This window comes from Chaetura pelagica, unplaced genomic scaffold, assembly GCF_000747805.2.
Source record: "Chaetura pelagica isolate M959 unplaced genomic scaffold, ChaPel_1.0 scaffold2, whole genome shotgun sequence".
NCBI classification, from domain to species: domain Eukaryota; kingdom Metazoa; phylum Chordata; class Aves; order Apodiformes; family Apodidae; genus Chaetura; species Chaetura pelagica.
The window spans coordinates 1,056,103-1,079,190 of record NW_009952796.1 but is presented as its reverse complement, the minus strand read 5'-3'; positions in this window follow the sequence as shown (position 1 = coordinate 1,079,190).

Below are 23,088 nucleotides of genomic sequence, written 5' to 3'. Positions count from 1 at the left end.
CCAGCTGCAGGTAGAATATAAATAGAGGTGAAAAACGTGCAATAAAAAAGGAAGAGGATCTTGCAAGACAGAAAATACTCAGGCTATAAAAAACTTTTTTCTTTCAATGCATGTGTAATATGTACTGTGCATTCAGGTGGATAAGCTTTACGTTAGCATGAACACTGCTAACCCCTTTACATGGGTTTGGAGAGGCTGACCCTTTAATACAGCAGCCATGATTTATTCACTCTCATTGTACCAGGATGACTCTCAGTGTTCAAATATGCTTTTTTCCACATATGAGAAATGATATTGTATCAAGGCCAATGCTGAACTGCAAACCGATTTCCCTTCCCTACCCAAACCAGTTTGTGTTATTTGTAAATCTAACAATAACAAAGATTCAAAGGTCTATTACTCAGCGTCTCTTGATTTCCCTGTTTTATTTTGTGCTCCTTATCGATACTCTTCAGAGCTCAGGGCTGAAGCAACATAATGGGAGCCTGGAGACATTGTCTGCATCTCAACTAGGGTCTTGGCATTTGGTAACAACACCAGGTTGTCTTTTTTTTTTTTTTTTCTTTTCAGAGCAAAACAGCTGGTGAGCATTTGAGTGTGTACTGGTGGCAGAAAACTTGTTGTAGAACTGGCCATGACTCCTGCTGCAGAAGTAGTTACAAGATACTAGCAGTGAGCAGCGATGTATGAAACGTACATGAGGCAAAATGCAAAATATGCTTCTTATCTCTTGGTCAGAAGTTACAGATTTTTCAAAAGGCTCAGGTTTTTTCAGATTCTTTCTTCCACATTATGGACATGTCTGGCATGACTGAACACAGTCTTGCCCTTAACCTGCAGGCTTCTTTCACATAAGTTTTCTGAAACACCTTGCTGTTATAGTGATAAAAGTTAGAGATTATTTAATGATGAATTGCTGACATGTCAATAATGTTTATGTGATTACTTTAGAGGGTGAAGAGGGACTATAAGAGCTTGAGGGAAAAGCCCTGTTTGTTTCTAATGCCTCAAGAGGTACCATTTCTGAAAAAAAGGAGAGTCTCTGTAGAAGAGATTTTTTGACTGAGCTTGGCAGATACATATTCGTAAATGTGCACATCAAATGCACATTAATACATTATTCACTCAGTCATTCAGATGAACCGACATATTTATTTAATCCTCAAAGACATTATAGTCTAGATCGACAGTACCAATATTAGTGGGAGACTGATAAAAATTGCATATTTGCTTTTCTTACTGTATTTTATATTCATCTCTAAAGTATTAACTCTTGGCTTTGTTATTCACAGATGCATCCATCTCTTATTCATGCATTACATAACAAACTGTCCATGCTGCAGCTGGCAGATATATCAGATAAATGCAGATTCCAACTTTAAAAAGGGAACGTATAGACAGAACTCTCAGGTCTATAACTTTGACTCTGAAGTGCATGCACATGCACACCCACGTGCAAACCCTAAATATTTAAGTTTCCAAAGGTGCTGCCATTAAATTTCATAAATAGCCTGGGAAGCCCAGCTTGAAAAAATTAAATTCTGGTCTTTATGAAACAAAGAACAATAATGTAAAAGAACTCCAGATAAAAAAGGATATTAAATTATACCAAATTGCAGTTTCTCTGCTTGCTATTAATATGCTATTTTTTTTTCCCCCCTGAAATCATGCACATTGTCTATAGCTACACTGGGATATTATTTAAAATGGTGTCAATCTGGAAAAGCTCAGAAAAAGAGAGCGCAGTGGCTCCAGATGAACGCCAGCGTTACTGAGTGCCCAGTCAAGTCTCAACAACTCCCCGACACTGATCATTCCAAGACAAACCTGAGATGCATAAATTTCTCAGTAACAGACATCCTATTCCAAAGCCTGTGCAAAACTACCTGCCCACACATTCATCAAAGTGTATGGTGAACTTTCATAAATCTCCTGCCACTTTTCCTCAGCTCTTTTTTTCTTGGCTGGTAGGAGCCACAGAGGAGGTTTTTTTCCTTTTAACACTCCACTATTTGATATTACACCAAGGCAGGGTGCTGCCTACATATTGGGTTAGTTTATGCAATACACTATAAAGTAGAAAAATTACATGACAGAAATGGAAAAATAAAAGAGTTTTCTAATGTCTCTGACCTGAAAAAGAAAATGGGAGCAACTAATACCCGATGGCAATTTTTATGAGGCAATTAGCTGATTGCTTTTGTGAAGTAGTGACAAACTTGAGATACCTGCAGTCAGTTGGTGAGCATAGGGATTTTGGTCCCCACCCCTCTTGAATGCAGTAGATTTATATACCTCAGCTTTGATATTTCCCATGGTTCGGGTTTAAAAAACACACATCATAAACAACTGTTCTGTCTCAATCATTTATTCCTTAAACACCATTGTCAAGAGGTAGCAAAGCATTGCTGAGAAAAAGTCTGTGTAAGAATATTGCCAGATGGATTTGTGCAGCAATGGATAATTAAGTAATGACCAATTAAACTACAATCTGTAAATCTAGTAACAGGAAACATAAATTGTTACAATAAATGTTAATTAGTTTTACATTTAAAATTATTCACTCCTAATAGCAAACTAGTATATTTTAATCTCAAGTCATAACTTACTGTTTGTCTTCTTTTAATCTCTATTTAAAGCTGTATGTCCATTGACATACATTCACATAACTACTTTCTGAATAACACTTCAAAAAAAAGGGACTTAGTTTCTGCACAAAAACCTATAGGGATCTGTGCTTTTCAAAAAGGTAAATTTGCAACAGAAAGATATTGCTAATATAGAAGAAAATGAGACTTAAACTGTTCTCAGCAAACATCACCAGTACGGCTTCATTAGTATGTATTTTCACATAATTCAATTAGCCAAAATACATACAAATGCTGGCAGTGCTCTTCCCTGCTCTGGGAGCGTCAGTGAAGCTTTAAACAGATCTGAAACAAAATTGCATAAATGGCATGTAAAGCCCTCTGCATACAAAGATACCTTCAGGGTTCTAATAAATTCATGAAACTTTTTAAAGTATGATTTCCTAGCAGGCAATCACTTTTAATTAACAGGATCACCTACAGCAACACATGTCCTTCAAAAACTTACATTATTTTTTCTTTTTGAATTTCAAAGTTTCTGTAGTAAAAGTTGAATAGCTGAGTAGCTTAACCTCAAAAGGATTGCAGGCTTTTATGACAGTTATAAACCACTGTGGTGCCTTCTTTATAAGAAGAAAAGATTCTTAACACAACAGAGAAAGAAGGAAATCTCTTTTTAGTCATAGCTAGAAGCAAGCATTTCCTCCAAAGGTCAGAAAACTTTTCCTCAGTTAAAGAATATTTTTAAGGACATTGCAGGCTACTTGTACAAGTAATCTCTGGTAATTTGCTGTATGAATTAAACATATAATTTCCAATATTTATTATTTTATAGACTTCTGCATTTTCTTTTCTTTCTCAGAGCTCTCAGTATACAGGTTTGGTAAACATAGGGGTAAACTTGTGAAACTGGCTTCCATAATGAGCTTTACATGAGAGAGGGCAAAGGAAAGCTTTTCTCTTTAGTAAAATAAAATTGCATGAGTTTTCAGGGCTGTGTGTGTGAGGTAGTGCTTGCCAGTTGCTTAGAAGCACATTTCCATGTTCCAAAGCTGGGTACTCTTCTTACCTGCTAATTTTAAGTGACAAATTTTTCCATATTTTGAGTTTGCAAGAAAATAACAAGAAAACCATGGTAAAAATTATAGCACCGAAGACAAAATTTAAAGGGTCAAAGCCTCCAGCCCTCATTTACATGAATCAATCAATTTATAATTTTACCTTAGAAACCTGAGCAGGATTTCCATAGATGAATTTAGGGAGTAGGAAAATAAACAAGGGTACGTTTTACCTAGTTTGGTCCAGGAGGTTTTGCAGACAGTAATGGCTTGGATGCTATGCATCCTCTAACAGTGACTAATGGGTAACATATTTTATTTGCTTGATATTGCAGCTTCCTTCCAGTTGACTGTCCATTTGGAACCCCCTTAAGGAAGGGGGTAGATGTTGAATTTCCGTGTCTTAGCAGAGCAGTCAGCCTCACATCAGTGATATGCAAGACGTCTTGTGTGAAACTGTTGGTACATTTTCCTTAGGTGGATTTTCTGACTTTGAAAAGAACAGATATGGTAAAGCTCTGGAAATGGAGAGGGGAACAACACCCTTGGAGCATATGAAGGTCCCTCTCAAGAACTAGTTCTGAGGCATAGGTGGGCTTCTAAAAGGAGCAAAAAAGTGAAAAACGTACTAATGGATCAAACAGCCTTTCTGACAAAAAGGAGCACGGCACTTACAGTGCACCTGTATTTGAAATGAACATCTGAGGACAAAGTCATATACCATATAGCACTGCCTGTTCTGTAGATGATTGTGCCGTGTACATACCTAGGTGCTCGTAATGCCAAGCATTGTTTTGGTGAATGCTCACCCTGTGCACATACAGAGCAGTGTCTTTGCCATGGAGTGAGCGCCCTTTTGCAGCAGCCCAGCCAGGAGCAGGTTCAGCACATCCTCCTGTCTCAGTGTGGGGCCTTTCTTCAGCCTTCAACGGAGCTTTTCAGCTCTTCATTGCTCCTCTTGGAATTCTCTCTCTTCAACCAGCCTGTCTCATCGGTAATTATTTCCATAGCTGCCTTCCCACTGATGGCTGTCCTGTCTCTTGTCAGGTGTTAGTCCCATCCTATTATCAAGCAGAAGCTTACAGGAGCTGAACACATGCCATGCACCTGGGACTTGGGGCAAGTCCCTTCTCATTGTGTTTGCTTTCTACCTGTTGTCATATCTTTTGTTTATACATTGGACTGCCTTTTGGAGCAGTGTCTCAGTTTTCTTCTGTTGTTGTACAGCACCTAGTAAAAGTTGCTTTTATCTTGATTGTGGCCTCTAATTTTTACAGAAAGCCAAATAAAGAAATTTACTCCTAGGAGTAAAACACTGTTTCTCTGTATGGGGAATGCAAATGCTTTCTTGTTTGGAAATGCAAATAAAACTTTAATATCCAATCATATTGCACACAAACATTTACTTTACCCAGGGTATTTCTAATCAGTACAATAGGCTGGATTTTCCTTTATTATTGTTGAAGTTAATGAGGCCTTTTGTACACGTATGTCTGTGTGTCTATTTCTACCACACAAATCATAGAATAATAAAATCATAGAATGGTTTCAGTTGGAAGGGACCTTAAAGACTGTCTCATTCAAATCCCCCTGCATGGGCAGGGACACCTCCCGCTAGACCAGGTTGCTCAAAGTCCTGCCCAATCTGGCCTTGAGCACTTCCAGGGAGGGGGCAGCCACAACTTTCCAAAGCGTAATCAATTCCTGATACACACTGTGTGTGCACTTGTGTATCTTGTGTTGACATGGATTAGTCTATATTTTACTGTAGCCAGCAGCTGGATTATAAAGGACAACCACTGGACAGTTAAAAAGCATTCAGAAGGGCAGAGTCACAGCACAATCATCAAAATAGGCCGAAATAAATTAGCATCATGCAAAGTTAGACAATGTTTAATTCATAGACTGTGCCTATAACATGACTATAACATGACTGTAGACAATGTTTAATTCATAGACTGTGCCTATATTTAGTCATCTTATTGTTTGCAATATAATCCATTAATTTATTGAAGGTTAATGCCAAGTTTTTCTCCTGGGTGTGTGGTAGATGTGTCACAGGGCACTGCAGCCCTTTTCATTTCCATCTACTAGATGGACTGAATTTCCTATAAAAATATATATGCTTGTGGGTGGGAGTGCACATGCAAGCCTGCCTAATGTAAGCACACTCAATGAAAATAGGGAGAATTCCCTAACCACTGTTGAGACACCTTGTGTCATCCCATTTTTCCTGGGAAAGACCACAGACAAAAATGAAATACTAATAGTGGTTTATGAAAGAACAGTGTCACTGCTTTCATAAAGAGAATGCTGTTGATTTCGCAAGTGTACATGTAAAGGACAATGACTGGAGAGAAGGCAAACAGCCATTCACTTTTGAGTCACTCCATGAGACAGTGGAGGTAAGTCTCCAGGGCACCATAGATAGAAATTATTTGAAAATAATGTGAAATATAGGAAGAGGACTGGGGAACAGAAGAGAAAGCATCAAAAACGGCAGAGTGTGAGTAGAGACATTAAAAGGTGAATGTCCGGAGACCGTATCTGGGAAATTATGTTTGTTCTGGTGCTGATGTGATAAAAAATAGAGCTGGCCTAATTGAATGGAGAATATGAATAGCCTAGCCAGGTTGAACAGGGTGAATCAAACTGTTCTTCTGTAGAGTAGCTGGATTGGATTATGTAGAAATTTAATATATTTTTGACAGGGTTTTGAAGGAATGTGATTTGAAATTACTGACAAGATTTTGATGGAGGAATACTTTTTTATATAGATCACACTGTCTAGGGATATGCCTGGTGCCAATCATTTTGATAGCTAAAGCAAAAGAGAATCTGATTTTCAAAGGTGCTGAGCACACATGCAGATCTTGTTCACTTCACAGGGAATTATTTTTCTCATGTTCCTTGACACTTGAAAATCAGGCCCTAGATTTCTGTTGATTAAGAAACTACAGTGCTACTGTAAATGATGAAGGAAAAATCATAAAATCATATATATGGAGACACACACAGCGGTTTTTTGGACACAAGATGAGACCTTTTCTTCAGTAGATAAAGATCAACATTGTAGCATTATCTTGGTAGCTGCACAGCTTAAAAATGCAGAAGAAGGAAGTAAAGCTGGCAAGCCGGCGCAGATCTGAGTAAAAATCTGTGTTTCTTCATAGCCTGCCAGCATTAGGGAAGCAAAGGCTTCACTTCAGACTTTTGACTCTGGAGGAGGTCTTTCCCCCACCTCTTTTGCATATCTGATTTCCACATCTCTCTGTGGCCGTTGTTGGCCATGTCTTCTGTCTCATCTTACTGGTGCCAGTAGGTTTCCAGCTTGTAGGTTGTTCTTAGTGACCTTTTCTCAAGATACTGGAGAGCACCATCTGGCAGGTGACATTATTGTTGTTAGTGAGTTGAGAGTTAGTGAATGTTAGTAATGATTGTAGCAGCAAACAAGATCTCCTGCACCCTGTGATTCTTCTCCATAGCCATTCCATTTCCCTGGTGATACCTTTCTACAAGGCAAAGTTTCTGCAGCAGACAGAAGTGTGCAGAGAGGCAGTGGGAGGGAGGCAAGATCTGGAAGAAAAGTGTATGTTTCTAGGTGAGGCTAGAACATCAGGTGTGGGTTTTGGTGCACAGATCTTCCTTCTGGTCTGGAGCAAAGGTGTCAGTAAGCGAAGTTAAGGCTGGGACCACCTCCCCAAGTTATTCCTAACTACAGTTGTCAATTGGGCAATTTGAGAGAAAAGAGTAACTGGTACCTCCAGAGTGGACAAAGCAGTCATTTGGTTTCCTTGGACAAAAAGAAAAATGGAAGGGTTGGGAGACAGGCAGTTGCTGCTGCTAGGCTGGTGAGGACTGGGAATTACCCGAGACCAGTCAACATCTACCCAGTGAATCTATGATTGCTGGTACCCACTGGAGCTATGAGTGCATCCCCTCTGCTTCTTGGAAGTACCTGTTAATACATACATATCAATAGCATGTATTTGTTCACTCCTATGCTTGCAATCAGCATGACTTTAGCCTTTCCATGAGGTTTCGACAGCCAGAGACACCCATGCCTTCCCTTTCACTGTACCCTGTTTCATGAAGGCAGTGGAGTCAAGTTCTTCTTTACCCTAAGTCTGAGAAGGCTCAAGATGTTGCACCTCTAGTTGCCTTCTCTGCTGTTAATAGAGAAAAGGATGTGTATGCTTCCATGGAAGCTGTCACTCTCGGATCATATTAGCTTCTTACTTTCTTTTTGAACCAAGCAAACAATATTGACAAAGTTGTTTCTCCACGAACTTAACTGTGGCTGCCTCATAACAGAGATTACCAACCAAGGGTGCCATATTGTCAAACTGCAAAAGGTGGTCTGTACAGATTGCAGGAGAAATGAGTTAAACCCTACATATACTTTATATTCCTATACAACCAATGACATTATTGTGCAAAATGAGTAAAATAAAAATAAATAAATAAGCTCAAGCTCACTTGTAGCTGCTTGTAATTAAAAAATACAATAGCAACACTGTGAAGTACAGTCCAAGGACAGGTGTTTTTTTTCAGAAAGACAAAGTGAAGGCACCCAATCAAGGCTAACAAAAACTGCCTGGAAATATGGAAGGATATCTGTGGCCTCTTCTAGTGGGTACATAAGAAGGCACGAGTAGAATTGTATTCTACCCTTAGCTCTGCTGTGTAACCTTAAGTCACTTCACCTCTATGCTTCTCTTTTCATTGGCACTTTCTGTATGCCAATTAAATTTTTTATTACTAGTTATTTGTGCGAGACACCATCTCTTACCTTGAGTTCATCCAGTACCTGGGAGAGCTGGGACTTAACCTCACTTCCAGCTTCCTGTGTAACTGAATGCAATAGCCATTCCCAGAAACTTTCATGTCAACAAATTTCTAAAAGTTGGAGAAAATACAACTTTTCTGACTCAGAGTGGAATTGCTCAGTAAGGCAAAACAAGTCTTAGGTACTTTTCTGCCAAAATTTTCAAATAAATTTAAATTCAGAAAAAATGTAGGCTTCCTTTACTCCTGATTCTCATGAAGCTGGGATGCAGCTGGTCATGTTTTCATCAATTAAGTTGGTGCAATCTTTGTTAATTCCATTTCCACTAATTTTACTTTTTATGACTCTGTAGGTTGCAAGGCATTTATCCCTAAATTTGGTACTTAGATGTAGGCAAAGCTACAATTCCCTCTCCCTTGGGATTTACTTGCTAAATAAGTAGGTCTGTGTCCATCCACCATGAGACAGAGCCTGACCTAGTGTGTTTGAAGCAAATAGAGAATGCAAGTACTTCTGGGCCACGTGATGGAAAGTACTCGTTGCTTTCTGTGGACTCATGACTTGCCTTGATCTCATGGCAAATGTTGTTTTCAAGGAGCTGTTGGGTTTTAGTTGGCCTCAGATAGGGAACTTGAAAAAAAATTGGCTCTTTAACAAAATAGCTGATTTTTCTTCTTTTTTTTTTCTTAGGCTTCACCTTATCCCACATTAAGATGAGCTGCATGTTACCTACCTCAGAGCAGGGATACGGTAATTAGGAAAATAGATTTCAGTCTGACAGCTGATGCAGATGGAGGAAGGGAATAGTGGAGTGAAGGTGGGAACCATGTTCCCTTTTACAGATTCCAGCACAGAGAAAAAAGACACCAATAGCTGTAGGGCAGGATACATTTCTAATCAGGATTTAAATCCTAAATGAATGAATGCTAATGAAGTATAACTCCTTTCCTATTAATTAACAGAGTTTTTCACAGCACCCTCTAGAGAGCCCAGCCAGAACACTGTTGTGCTATGGTTTGTGTAGTTCTCCACTCTCTTGATTATCTCACTATTTCACAGGGACAAGGGCTTTTTGAGACTCAGACATCAAAGTACTTGGAAACAGCTGAAATTAGTTGCTACCTTGCTAGACCAGCTGGTTCTGAGGAGAGTGGTGCCCAGTCTTAATTTACAGTCATCTTGCTTTTTCTGGTTCATATGAAAGTTCCTGAAATTTTTAACTTACTTGATTTAATACTCACAAGAAACAGAGTTGGAAAAAATCTGGTAGAATAGGACTGAAGAATTGAGGAAAGGAATGATTCAGGAATGTTAGCAAGTAACAGGAGGCTGCCTCTCCTCTAAAAACGCCTCACTGCAGCAGGGGGAAATACTGTAAGTATTTTAATTTCTACTTGGTTTTGCATGGCTGAGAGCCTGGATATTTAACTTCATGTAGGGAATTGCATGGCTGAGAGCCTGGATATTTAACTTCACGTAGGGAAAAAAGGCTGTGGCATGTGTGCAAGGATCAGCCACGATGTAGCTGAGCAGCAGTAAAGCTAATGCCTGAATTAAAGAACATATAAAATGAAATAAAAGGGTCTGTCTAGAGATCAAATGTGGCATTTGTACAGAACCTTATTCAAAATGGATACAAATGCATCAGTTCCTCAGAATTATAGGTGAATCAAAGGAAAATTACATCCAGGAAGATAAAGCAATCGACCAGCAGCCTTGCCATGTGAAAGGCAGAGATGCAACTTTGAAGCTTCCCGTATGGCTTGCCAAAGAGCCAGATGTTGCAGGTGGAACAATGTCCATTCTAGCTTAGCATCTGGTTCCTGTCATTCTGATCCACAGAAAAAGGAGATGCGGAAGGATGTGGTAAAAATAATTTTATAACTTAATGTAAGAAAAGAGTATTTTCTGTAGCTTTATATTATATTTGAAATTAACATTTTTCTTCAGAGGTGGAAGCTATCACAGACAAAGGAATATGGGATCTCCACTTTTTACTGCATTGTGCCATCCTGGAACCTGTCAGTTCAGTTGGAGCTTCAACAAATAACTCCTTGGCAAATAAGATGTTACGTAGCCCCAGAAAAATAATCCATCTTCACATTTGAGGGGAAGTATTAACTAAATGTCAGAGCAAGGATTTGGGATATATAGCCCCTTGATTCCATCCTTGCCTTTGTCACCCTTACAGGCATTTTGCAGCCTGAATGTACTCTAGGATATTGTCATGTCTTAAGGATATAGCAGTGATTAGCTTTCTTATCAATGTTGATAAAATAGCACCAATCTGTAAAAGGTCTTAAGAAATCTTTTTTTGCTAGGTGTGAGAGCAGTTCAGATTCTGGCCTCCCACCATCTTGGTAGTTCCTGTGACTAAATTCTAGTCTTTACTGGTATTTCAGTTTTTCTTGAACAAGATGTGTCACCAAGATATAAAATAGAAAGCCAACAACATCAGTTGTTCTTCCTTCCTTCCTCCCTTATCCTCTCCCTCTCTGTACACAGTCCATCTCCAACAGGAAGAAAGATGTATTAAGGTACCATAAATTCTGCTTTGAAGAATTGATTGCATTGATTCTCCTTTGATTTTCTGCCTTTATGATAAAATCTCATTGCTATTAGTTAAGTTATTTTGGTTGTGTGCTAATTCATATTGATTGGTTAATCTGTGTTTTTCTCTTTCTTGAATACTTTTCACCACCAACACTGAGTTTGCAGCCTGTAAGTGTGGTAATACTGCTGAAAAAAAAAAACCACCTGTAGATTTAGGATGTAATGCCAGGTTCACCAAGAGAACCTTGTTAAGCAGATCACAAAGCACATGACAGGAAATATGAGTACAAATGAGTTGATCAGTCTGCCAAAATCCAATTTTATGTGGCTGCTGGATCCTTGTGATAGTTTACTGTGAAGGACAGCAGGCACATTTCTTGTCTTTTCATGATGCACCATACGTCAGGCCAACAGCAAAGTCTCTGTTTGAGGTCAGTTTTATTATTTTAATTCCAAAATGTTTTGTATTATTCCAGAAGTTGTAAAACATATTATTGCTCCAAACACCCTTCCTTACCACTGGAAAGGGGCTCATGAAATTCCATATATGCAACCCTGTAGGCAGTGTCACATAAAATATGATATGACATGGTAACATAATAGACACTGACAAGTTACCCAAGTGCTTCCAGCAAGAAGGCAAGTATCTTAATACCACTGGCACATCATTATAGAAATTACCAGTAGAGCTATTGTCTGCTGTAGGTTTCAGAAGGTGCCTCTGGGGAGAGGAGTGGGGTTTCTGAGAGGAATCATCTTGTAGGAACAGATCCCACTGCAACTGGGCCACCAGAGATTAGCAATTAGTGCGTAACGGTGAGAAAGCTAGTGGCTGGAAGAATCCACTGCAGTGCTTGCACAAAACCTTGAAAGAATTTTCTTTTATTATTCCCACATTATCATCACCAGATTCAGATTCATATTCTGTGGGAAGTACTACTGAATGGTTGTTATAATTTCAGAAAGCAATTACTACAGTTTATATATGACCTTCTGGCCCTCACATTTAAAAACAGGTGATGTCCAAGGCTTCTTGTGCTTTGATTATGTTAGCTCAATCAACTTCCTTGCTTTCTCCTCTGTGTCAAAGGCCAAAGCTTTCTGCTTTACTTTTTACACTAAATAAAGGTGTTTGTTACTAGATCCCTCTGTGCTTGTGCCCTATGGTTAAAAAATAATACGTCCCTAGACTCGGCCTCACATCCTGGGATGAGCCTGTCCAAAAAATTGATGTCCAAATTTTCCTCCAAATTTAAGAATCTGTCTCTAATGTGTAATCTTTTTCTCAGGGAGTGAAAACCTAAGGGAGAGGCAATGGAGATAGACTCAGGCTTGTATTTGGACAAATTCCTCCATTTAAAAAAATCATACAGAACTGTATTTGACACCAGTATTACTCACAAAATTTAGCAGTCTGAGAAATTATACACATGTGCCTTTTTAACAGCATTTGCTCCAATTAAGCCTAAATCAACAATCTCATTATAGATAAGTTCTTGTGTGTTTGTAGGGTGTTTTGTTTTGGTTTAGTTTTTTTTGTGAAAGCAGTTGATTGAGATCATCTTGGCTGATTTTTTCAATGTGACATGTAAAAATTAGATTAAAACTTGGTATGGAATTCTTTTAGGGTAATATGCCAGTCTGGCTTAGTAAGGCTTATATTTATCAGAAAATTTCTACACGTGCTAAGATAGAGAGGTGGTAGGAAGCTGAAGCAGTGTAGTTAAGTTTTATAGCAAAAATGTAAAGGGCAGTTGCACTTTTGTGTTCAGGAAGTCATTCCAGTTTAGTGTCAACAGAGTTGCACGCACATTTCACCACCTTCTGCCTCCTCGTGCTTTCCTTTTCCCACCTGCCAAACACTCACTCACTTTGTGCTTCTCTTACCCCTTTCCATCACCTGCAGCCCCCTCACACCTACCACTGGGTCTGAACTCCTGCATGTACCCCATTCCTCAGCTACCTGCATCTGCAGCTCTGCAACTCTCCCTTCTTATTATACCAGGAGCTTGGGCTAGTGAATAAAATGGGGCTGGACATAGGGCTTGAGCACTCTTATGTGACTCTATATTGTTCAATTCTCAGCAGGCTTTTTGGCATGGTGTTAGTTCACAGCAATTAACACTCTCCTGGACAGTACTGTAGTTCCCCAGCATTAGCCAGGGACTAGTCCCAAATGGCAAACTGAACGCAGCCACCCTGTTTTGGGAAAGCAAATTGATGTGAGTGGGCACCAGCAGTTTTGTTCCACTTGGCCTCTGAACAGAGAAATATCTAGGGCCCATTTTATGTAGTTGTACTAATATGGCATGTGTGTCCATTCTCCCTCCCTCCCTTCCCAGCTCTGCTATGCTATTTTGAAGGCCCTGTGTGCCTCTCCCCTGTGCTATTTAGTGCTATCTTTTAACAAATATCTGGTTTAGGCTGCATTATTAATACTTCTGAGTGCTCGAAAATCATAAGGTGCTGCAGCACAGAAAATTATGTTATTGGCTTAAAAACTGGAAGATTAAAAATAATACCTTTCAGGCTCCTTTTATTACCTCTGCGGGATTTTTTGGCAGGAGGGGAGAGATTTTAGGACATATTCTGGTCATGCTTCCAAGCTTTCCTCTGCATCATTGATGGAAATTACCTTTTTATTATTAAATGAGAGTAGAGATTCTCAGCAAATCATATGATCCCAGGAGTAGGGGCTTTAAGACTGATACAGTTGGCAACAATAATTCAGAATAGAGGGATATCATTAGTGTTATCTCCAATCTTCCAGTTGTCAGAGCTAGATAGAGGAAGTCTTGGCCCTGAAGCTAACTTTACCCAGAACTCATGGGAACAAACTCCCATAAACACAGTTTTAGGCTATGCTTATATGGCACAGTGCAAAGCCATGTAGAGAATCTGCATTTTGTCAATTAGAGCTAGTTTGGGTATCTTCATATGGCACTATATTTGCTCACTGTAGATATACTCATTACCTTCTTTCAGCCTCTGCCAGAGTTTTCCTTGTGTGTGATAATGAAGGGGTCCCTTTGTTCCGTGTTTGCTGCTGCTGCAGAGGGTAATTGACCGTGCTCAGGCAAGCCTGCTGCACTGACCTCCAGTGCAACTCCCAACGTACTTGAAGAATAAATGGCCAAATCCTTTTAAAGATCAAAGCGTTGATTTGGGAGCTTAAACTTTATGCTCTGGTTTTGAAAATTTAAAAAACTTTTATACAGCAGTTAGGAAAAAATATGGTTGCATTTGTCCTCTTATTAGTGGACACAGAAATATTTTTCCAGCTTGGTTATTGTTACACTGAATCCACATAACGGATTTCAAAGCTTGGAGACACAGTTTCTCACCCACATGAGTGGTCCAACCATAAAATTTGATATTGAAAACAGAAGAGAATTACTGGATGTCAATCTTCTCAAATATATCCTAGAAAACAAAGAAAACTTTTCAGATAGACCTGTGAAGCTTAACACCTGATATCTGCAAAACACCACACATGAACACATATATAGATACAAATAAAAAGGAAATCAACAGTAAGCAGGGAATAACACCTTTCTCTCTTCAGATAAACGGTTCCATCTGAGCTATAGCAGCTTACTGAACCATGAAGGTAGTGAAGCAGGGCACATAATTAATGTTTCAGGCCATTAGAATGAATTGAGTCTCCACAACTTTCTAGAAACATCATCTCTTTAGCTCCATTTAAGCTATGTATTCAGCCTGAGTGAATGCAAACAAGATCTCCAGCAAATAGTATTTTCTTAAAAGCAATAAATACTCTCACAGACTTAATTCTAGTGGCATGAAATGCAGTAAGGACAATGGCAAAATGTCCCTGCAGGAAGTAATGAGAAACAACGGCAGCTCCTTCCAGGGAGTGGCCTAATTCATCAGACCTGCAGAAAAAGTGGACCTTGCCATCCCACCAGTAATTCCCACCTCTCTTTCTTCTTCAGAAAGAGAAGCATAGATGTATCACAAGTAGCCTAACACGATGCTGGTTGCTCAGGCTCTGATCTAGCTACCTGAATAAATGCAGCAGCACCTCCTTGCTCTCACTCATTTTGGTCGATAAGAGTTCACCCCTGTGGGTGAGCTGGTTTAGATGCTGTGCTTCTTTTCTTCACCCTGAAAACAGCATTAGTGCTTACATAGACTACAACGTTGATCACTTTTGTATATTTACAGACCATAGCCACAGTCCTTATTGATATACTATAAACAATACTTAGGCTTTCATTTTGCCACATTTTTCACCATGGCTGCTGATTCTTGTGACAAGATGTTCCTTAAGGCTCTCCTTGGTGAGACTTTTGATGAGGAAAAGTAATATTGATTTCATTTTTCTTGTTAAAAATATTCCCATGGCTGTGGGGAATTCAAGCGGCACTTCTCTGTGTGTGTGTGCAGAGCCCTCCTGGTGCTTGTGGGGTTGTGTTAGAGGGGCCAACACTGGCATAGTGCAGGCTAGTGGCAATAGCAGCAGGGTGAGACTTTTTAGGGGTCTAATTCTAATTTTAAGGGTCAAGGGTTTACTCGTGTAGGCAAAAACACTGATCCCGAGTTTTGCCTGTGTGCGAAAGGCTTGTCTTGTGAGTGTTCTGCACGTTAAACCTGTTTGCAAGCATTGTGGGATCCTGGGAAGGAAGATGCTGGAGAAGCGTAAAGTATTAATTACACTTAGTAATTAGTGCTAGTGGGCTGTGCTCTGTTGAATTTGCATCACCCACTAAGAGCAGATCAGGCAAAGTTACCTTGGAATTACTGAGCAGCAGGAGATACTTGCCACACAGTTTCATTAAGGAAGGTGTGACTCTGGCATGTGGGATGATGTAGTGAAAGCTTGCAGGGTCCCCCATGTCATGAGAAATAAATGCCTTAGCCTAAAATTGTGACTTCAGATTAAAGTGCCACATGCAGTTATTTGGTTTCAAAAGTTACTCAGAATGAAAACACATTTATTAGAGTAAGTGCAATCTATATCTGATAAATGGGAACACATCTGGTCCATATCCCTGATACAAACCCCTCAGTATTAATTATATTGATGGTTAAAGCTGAGGAGTGAGTTGAACATTATTTATAGTGATCTTTGCTAAGTAAATCATTTAAAAAATGGCTTTCTAAATGTAACGTTTCCCTTTTAAGAAGCCCTACAGAATTAAAGAGGCTTTACAATGGAACATGAAACATATTGCAGAGGGAGAGACAGAAGCTTGCTTGATTAATGCGCACGATTATCAGCGATGCAAATCACTTTCACTTATTAAGTCTTGTTTAATATCCTAATGAAGGCTTCCTGAGCAGATTTGATAATTCCAGAGAAAGTGACTGTGAACTAATGCCCTTTCAACATGTTGAGAATGAGCAGTGCTATAAAGAAAACCTCATTTACTATAATTCCCACCAAATGTGGCATCCTTTTCTAGACTCCTACCTCACAGCAGGAGACAATTAACCTTTTCAGTGCCAGAAGTGATTCCCAACATGTTCCAGCTGTGAAGGCCAGCAGGTCAGGCATGAATGAAGTTTACCTTCCACTTTTGGTCTGAAAAACTACAATTATGCAAACATGTCAAGAAAGCCCTGAGCAGCTCTGAGCTTTCACGTGGGTTTTGTCAGCACGTGCACATGTGCTCCTTACCTTAGAGAGAAGGGGTCTGCATCAATTCAACAAAGCAGTGTCCTCTCACAGGGACAGCTGCATACAGCTCAAATTAATTTGAAGCGGATCTTTCTGAACACACCACAACAGCCCAAAAGATTCCCTTGCTGAATATCTGGGCAATTAAACTCTTGTCACTTCTAAGCCTGTAACAGTCATATTACTGTAGCCGTGATGGTCTAATGATGGATGAGAGGCCAGGTGTGTTGTGGGAGGTACTGCCTTTTTTCCATAGTCCTTGCCTCACTTCTAAATTTGGAAGTGGTAGGAAGGAATGGAAAATGGCACATTTTCCCTTTTCCTCCCTTGACCTTATCCACACAACATATGAGTTGACATTACTGGACTGTTCCAGTGTGTTAGGGTGGCCACACCTGTGCACAGAGAAACGAGCCATTAATGCAACAGGTTAGAAAGCCCATTACATGTGATATGAGCTGGGAGCCAGCATGTTCAACTCTAGAGCTATAAGCTTAAACCAAGGCCTTTTTCAGACAAAGCTGCAATCTGGTCCTTTGGAGTTTCAGAGATTTACAGATTCCCCATTTAATTTAAAAGAAAAAAAAAAAGCAATGTCAAAGATATAGAGAAATAGCTTTGATGAATTAAAAAAAAGTGATTTCACCTTGTGGCTTATCTGGAGATTTTCTAGGAAAAACAAAGCTCATGGTTAGATTTGGTTTTAAAACAACCAGTCCACTGGGAAGGAAACACCTGAGGGGGAGAAATTCAAATCAGCAAACCCTTAAGAATGTTGTGAACATTTTTATTATGTCTGTGTTAGGGCAAGGAATATGGATTGGTCTGTGTGTTTGTAGACGTGTTCAGTAAACATGTTATTTAATCCACATATGCATATAAGAGAGGATTTTAATATAGAGTTATAATAAATACAGTTTGATGGTACACATCTCCCTCATGACTGAGAGCTGTCATGCAAAATGTGACTGTAGGACTGGATTTGTATTTTTATTTCTTAGTATAATGAATTTAGAAGAGCGTTTCAGATGACTATAGGTTACCCATTAGCTCTCAATGGATAATCACATTTCAGTTGCTAATACAGTAACAGCAGTAAAAATAATGATACTTGAAGACAATTAAAAACAAAAGGCACCAAGTTGTATTAGTGTTAAATTGAGAGGGGCTTTTACACACCTTCTGCAGCTTTAAAAGCAAATAATTATTGCAGTCCATCAAGGAACCTTTCACAAGGAAAGCATTTCCGTATATAGGCATATCTTATGTTTAATTTAAACTTTGAAAGTAGTTGTGACTGAAACGTAACCCACGTGTGCTACAAGAGTGAAGAAAATGCACATATGCTGTTGACTTTGGGATATCAGCTGAGGTAGACTGAAGCACAGTTGTCAAAAAACTGTTATGCATATGTTTGTTGCTGTATGTGCTGGTGACATTGAAGACCTGTGTTCACATGAGAGAACTTTGTGGTTTGGAATTCCTCAAGACTTCATCCAGAACAGATGTCACCTAAATAAAATGTCTAATGTCAGGTCAAAGGAGAGGGATTACTCCAAGTTCTCTTGTCATATACATGAAAAGACAACATTTAAGTAGAACAAAAAAATGAGATATTTTAGCCAGTTTTGCTTCAAAGAGTGTGAAACAGCTGATTTTTCTTTTTTTTTTTCTTTGATAAGACAGTGTTTCAAAGTAAAAGGTGTCTTGAAAAAAATAATAAAATCCAAGCCAGTTCTTAGCCACTGAAGAATGTTATTATAGAAAAAAAGCAAACCCCATGTTATTTTCAGGCAACCCACATCCTGAAAAATTTCCAACAGAGCTGTTGCATGTGCAGTGGCAGAATAAGAATGAGAATAGCCATAGAGATAAGTACAACATAGAGACTAAAAAGGCATAAATGGAATAGCAATGGGGAAACTTAGGGGGGAGGGCAGGAAGAAGCTGAGGAATGGAAGACTAAATACATATGGGGTCAAATAATACATACTAGTGCTATTCAGTTATTAGATAATAGACATAGGGTCATGCATTGCTAATTCTCATTAGCAGTTGGCCCTGAGGCTGGGACTGTCCCTCTCTGTTATTGACATTTTCTTGTCTTTGTAACCTCTGTGTTACTGTGTATATTTGCCTTGAGTAAACCCTTACAGATCCCTGAAGTAAGTAGTACCACTGCATACTTGTGTGCCTCTGGATGGGGTGTCTGAGATGGGGTGCAGGCTTTATGATAGATACAGGTGTATCCAAAACCTCCTTTCCCCCTGCCTTGGGACAGCCTGTCTACTGCAACCCGCTGCTTTGGAGCTCCTGGGAGCTGAACTCCCTGAAGCTAGTAACGTGTTATTTAGTTCAAGTTCTCTGTCATGCCTGCTCTTACAACCAATGTGAGCTGTAGTGTGCACTGACAGCTCCACCATTTGGGCTAAGCTGTTGACTGACTGTGCAGCAATTTCTGGAGGATACAGCCAGGTCTGCTTTGGGCAGATGCAGTGTAGCTGACGTGCTTCAGCTAACTCAGTCTTCAATGCAGTTTTGTTCTAAGTGTAGACAGAGTCACAAATGAAATGTGCTAACTTTTAGTTGTTGTTTTATAACCTAACCATACGTCTTGAAGGAAATAGAACCATGAGGCAATTCTTCCTACCTGCTGAATTGTTTCTCCAATATAAAAACTTATTATCGTTCCTGTACCAACACCTCATTTTTTTTGAGTCTCATCTAGATAGCACTTCTTCCTCTTTTCCTTGTTCTTTACCTTCTTACTAGAGGCAAAAAAGGGCATTTCCCTCTAAAATGGTCTCGTTCACATGGCCTGTATAATGAAAAGGGCTCACAGAAAACTACACCTTTACCCTGTAGAAGTATTTGCTTATCCTACTTGCAGTGGGTAAGCAAGTGAAACAACACTGAAAATATCCTAATTTTGTGTTCCATTGAAGCACTTAGTCATTAGAGACTGAATTCCTTTGAAGGTAGTAAATTGTTTGCAAGGGGTAGCAATAAATAGGAACCTCCTGTAGATCCCTGTTTCTAGGTTGCTGAGTGACTTAAAAGTATCGATGGCCACCAGTCTACTTCTGAAGTAGTCATGGGCCCTGCTCCAGAAATTACTATCGTAACATCCATCCCAGTTACACAAAAAGAGCTGCCTTGAGCTAAGAGACATGGAGTCCAAATTACCCTTTTAGCTACAGAGCTGTTTTCTGGCTGTCCAGATTAAGGCAGTGTTGGGATGTTGTAGAGAAATCACCAATTGTCCTGTATGTATTGGGTGAAAAAAGAAAGAAAAGGAGTCTCCATGGATACTAATCCACCATCTTTTATAATACTAACCACACTGTTCCTTTCTTCCTTTTTTACCTTTATGAATATACAGTATTTCTGCATATTTTCAGTTCAGCAACACTGTGTTTTAAAGCTCATTGTGCCCAAACAGATGAACACACTATGTTTCCCAGTAGAGATTGGCTTTTCCTGTTTATCTTGTCCTCTTATAGTATAAAATCATATAAGCATCTCCTGCCTGGACAGCACCAGCTTTCAGTAACTATGAATATTCAGGAAGAGTTTGCACCAGTCGCTAGCATTTGCAAATGAAAATCTCATAGAATTAGCTGAGAAACAGGGTGAAACATTGGTTGCTTCAAAGTAAATGTATGCTTGACCTTAGTATGCCCAAGATTGTACAGATACTGTTTATAAATACATGTGTTTGTTATTAATAATTCCAGCCTATTTGCTACAGAAGCTGAAATAAATCAGTGGCAAGGCACTAGATGATAGTGATAGGTATCCATACAGATAAACTAATTTCCAGAGATTAAAGGAGAGTCAATTTCCTAGATGAACTGTAAATTTCACCACCCACCTGTGGGGTGTGTAAATATAGATATTGGGTGGGAAGCAGGTTTTGTTTTACTACTGACGTGATGCAGTGATGAACTCTGACATGTTGCTGACTGTGGTTACTTGATAAGTGTAAGATGTGAAAAGCCAGCAATAACACTAGATGGTATCAGATCTCTAAAATAATATGTGTATGAAGGTGTTAGGTATAAATACTGCAGTACAAAAATAAAAACAGGCAGAAGCAAAGTTCATTCATGGAGGGAAAGAAACATCAGAGGAAACAGATCTTTCTCTTTCTCTAGACTTTTAACAAGGAAATGGAGCACTTATAACCAGCAAGTTTAAAATTATGCCTAATATTCTGGTAAAGCCAAGTGGTGTGCTGCCAGAATTCTAGCAGGAAAAGCTTTTGAGAAGTGCTCATCCTGAGCTGCTAACCCTCATGATGCCGTCTGAGCAAGACCATTCTCTCCCCGTCTTTGCCTCTCAGACCAGTAATTACTTGCCCTCCTTCCTTACCTCCCACTCACTGCCTTTGCTGCTACTGCCTATGCTGCAGCTGCCCCCTGCAACCAGACTAGGACTTCACCTAAACAGCAAGTGGTGTTGGCCAGAGCTCATTCACTTCTACTGGTTCTGAAGGCATGAGAAAACAACTGTAAAAAATACTTAACAACAACAACAGCAAAAGTAAATAAAATAACATCCTTATGTTTTACTTTGAATCATAAGACTACATGCAACCATCTTTTACAGGTCCAAATCAGTAATTATTTGGGCCATATCACTCTTGATTACTTGCTTAACCCATTGGCTAGAGAGCATGTTTGGTGGCCTTATGTCATTCAGGCCAAGATTCCTCAAAGTACTTACATGTTCACGTGTCATGAGAGTATTTTCTAGCTCTTTCTGGCTTTGGGTGGACCAGCGTGATAGACTGTTACTTTTCTGCATTATGTTCTGGAGCTTCCAACTTCTTTCACTGGAGTAAGTCATGTCCAGGATTTATTTGCTAAAAAATATTCCAGATTTCTCAAATTCTCAAAAAAAGTGTGGAATGACTTAGAACTTCAGACTCAAAGTGGAAGGAATACATCTGTCCCTCCAGCAAGAGGCTACGTGATGCGGAGAAGTGAAACTGAGTCAAATTTCTGAGCACTGTACATTTCAGCAGCTTCTTTAAAGTAAATGAATTTAGACCAATAAACACCAGCTAAAGATCTGCTTTTCCAAATTCCTGGTGAGCACAAGAGGGCTGCCTAATGAGACTCATTGGAGAATGGACTGTAAAGAAAGAGATCTAAATAAGTGATGGCCAACCTACCTACACGGCTTTTAATTGTTCTAGCTGACAATACAGTTTTTAAGATCAGAGACAAGATAAACAGGATATATCACAAATGCATCTTCCTTGGGGAATCTTAGGGAAGAGCTGTAGGCCTCTCACCTCCACTGTCCCCTACAGGTGCCTTTGTCCTGGTTGTAGTGCTGATGTCCCTCATATTTTTTACAGGTAGTGTCTGTGCCTTCTCCTGCAGTCTCTTGATTTGCTTCAGCTAGAATGCATGAGCATTTCCATGTCTCCTCATGTCCACTGATTTTGCTCTCTCTAATGGCAAAGCCACAGGAGTATAAGGGATTGTGGATGCTGTGTGGGCTCTGGAGCAGTCAGGGCAAGATGCTTGGTGGTAAACATGGATTACAGGGATCTCAGGTTACTATCTTGGACATCTTAAGAATATCCTGATTATCAGAAAGTGTTTAGTGTTTTCTGGGAAAAGAGTGCCTTTAAAATGCGTCTGGTTGCGCACGCAAGAGCAGAAGGAGTTTTGTAAAGGGTTGGCCTCCTTGTCTCGTGCTTGTGTGAAGAACAACTCCTGCAGCTCAGCTGGGGCAGGCAGTGCTGGGAGGCAGTGCTGGGAAGCCCTGCACACAAGCAGATCAACGTAAAAAACAAAGGCTGAACAGGTGAGTGATGAAAAACAAGGCAAGCCCATGTGCCTTGCAAATAGCAGTACCAAAAGGTTATGGCCATTACCAGAGCTTTCACATTAAAGTTACCAACTCTGAATCAGAGACCTGACTCAGGATGTCTCTGAACCATCACCTGGAGTGTGGACACCGAAGGGAGTAGAAAAGGGAAAGTTCCCATATTGAATGTCATCTTGTTGCTTTGACCAGTCACCTTTTAAATATTTATGTTTTATTTTTATCTGCGTATTAGTGAGACATTATTTGTGCACAGGCTGTTAAAAACAGTTCTAAGGGAAACACACTTCCAGCTGGTTTCCTCCTGTTTTCCATCTGCTGTGTGTATGTGTCTTTGGAGGCATTTAACTGTTTCTTGTCATGGTAATTGGTATTTTTTCAGTAGTGAAGGTGGGAGGGGTGGAGGAGAGAAACCCTAAGGCATCTGTGTTTGTGTTCAGTTGATCTAAAAGAGATTATCCCGGTTATTTCCTAATAAACATTATGTGCTTTAAAAAAGATGGGATGGGACAGGGGAAGGGTATAAACCATCAAGTAACATTAAGTTTTTAAGAGTTAACTTCCCTAAATTGTATCTTTGTATTCTTCTATTTATGCATCGCTACTCTTTCC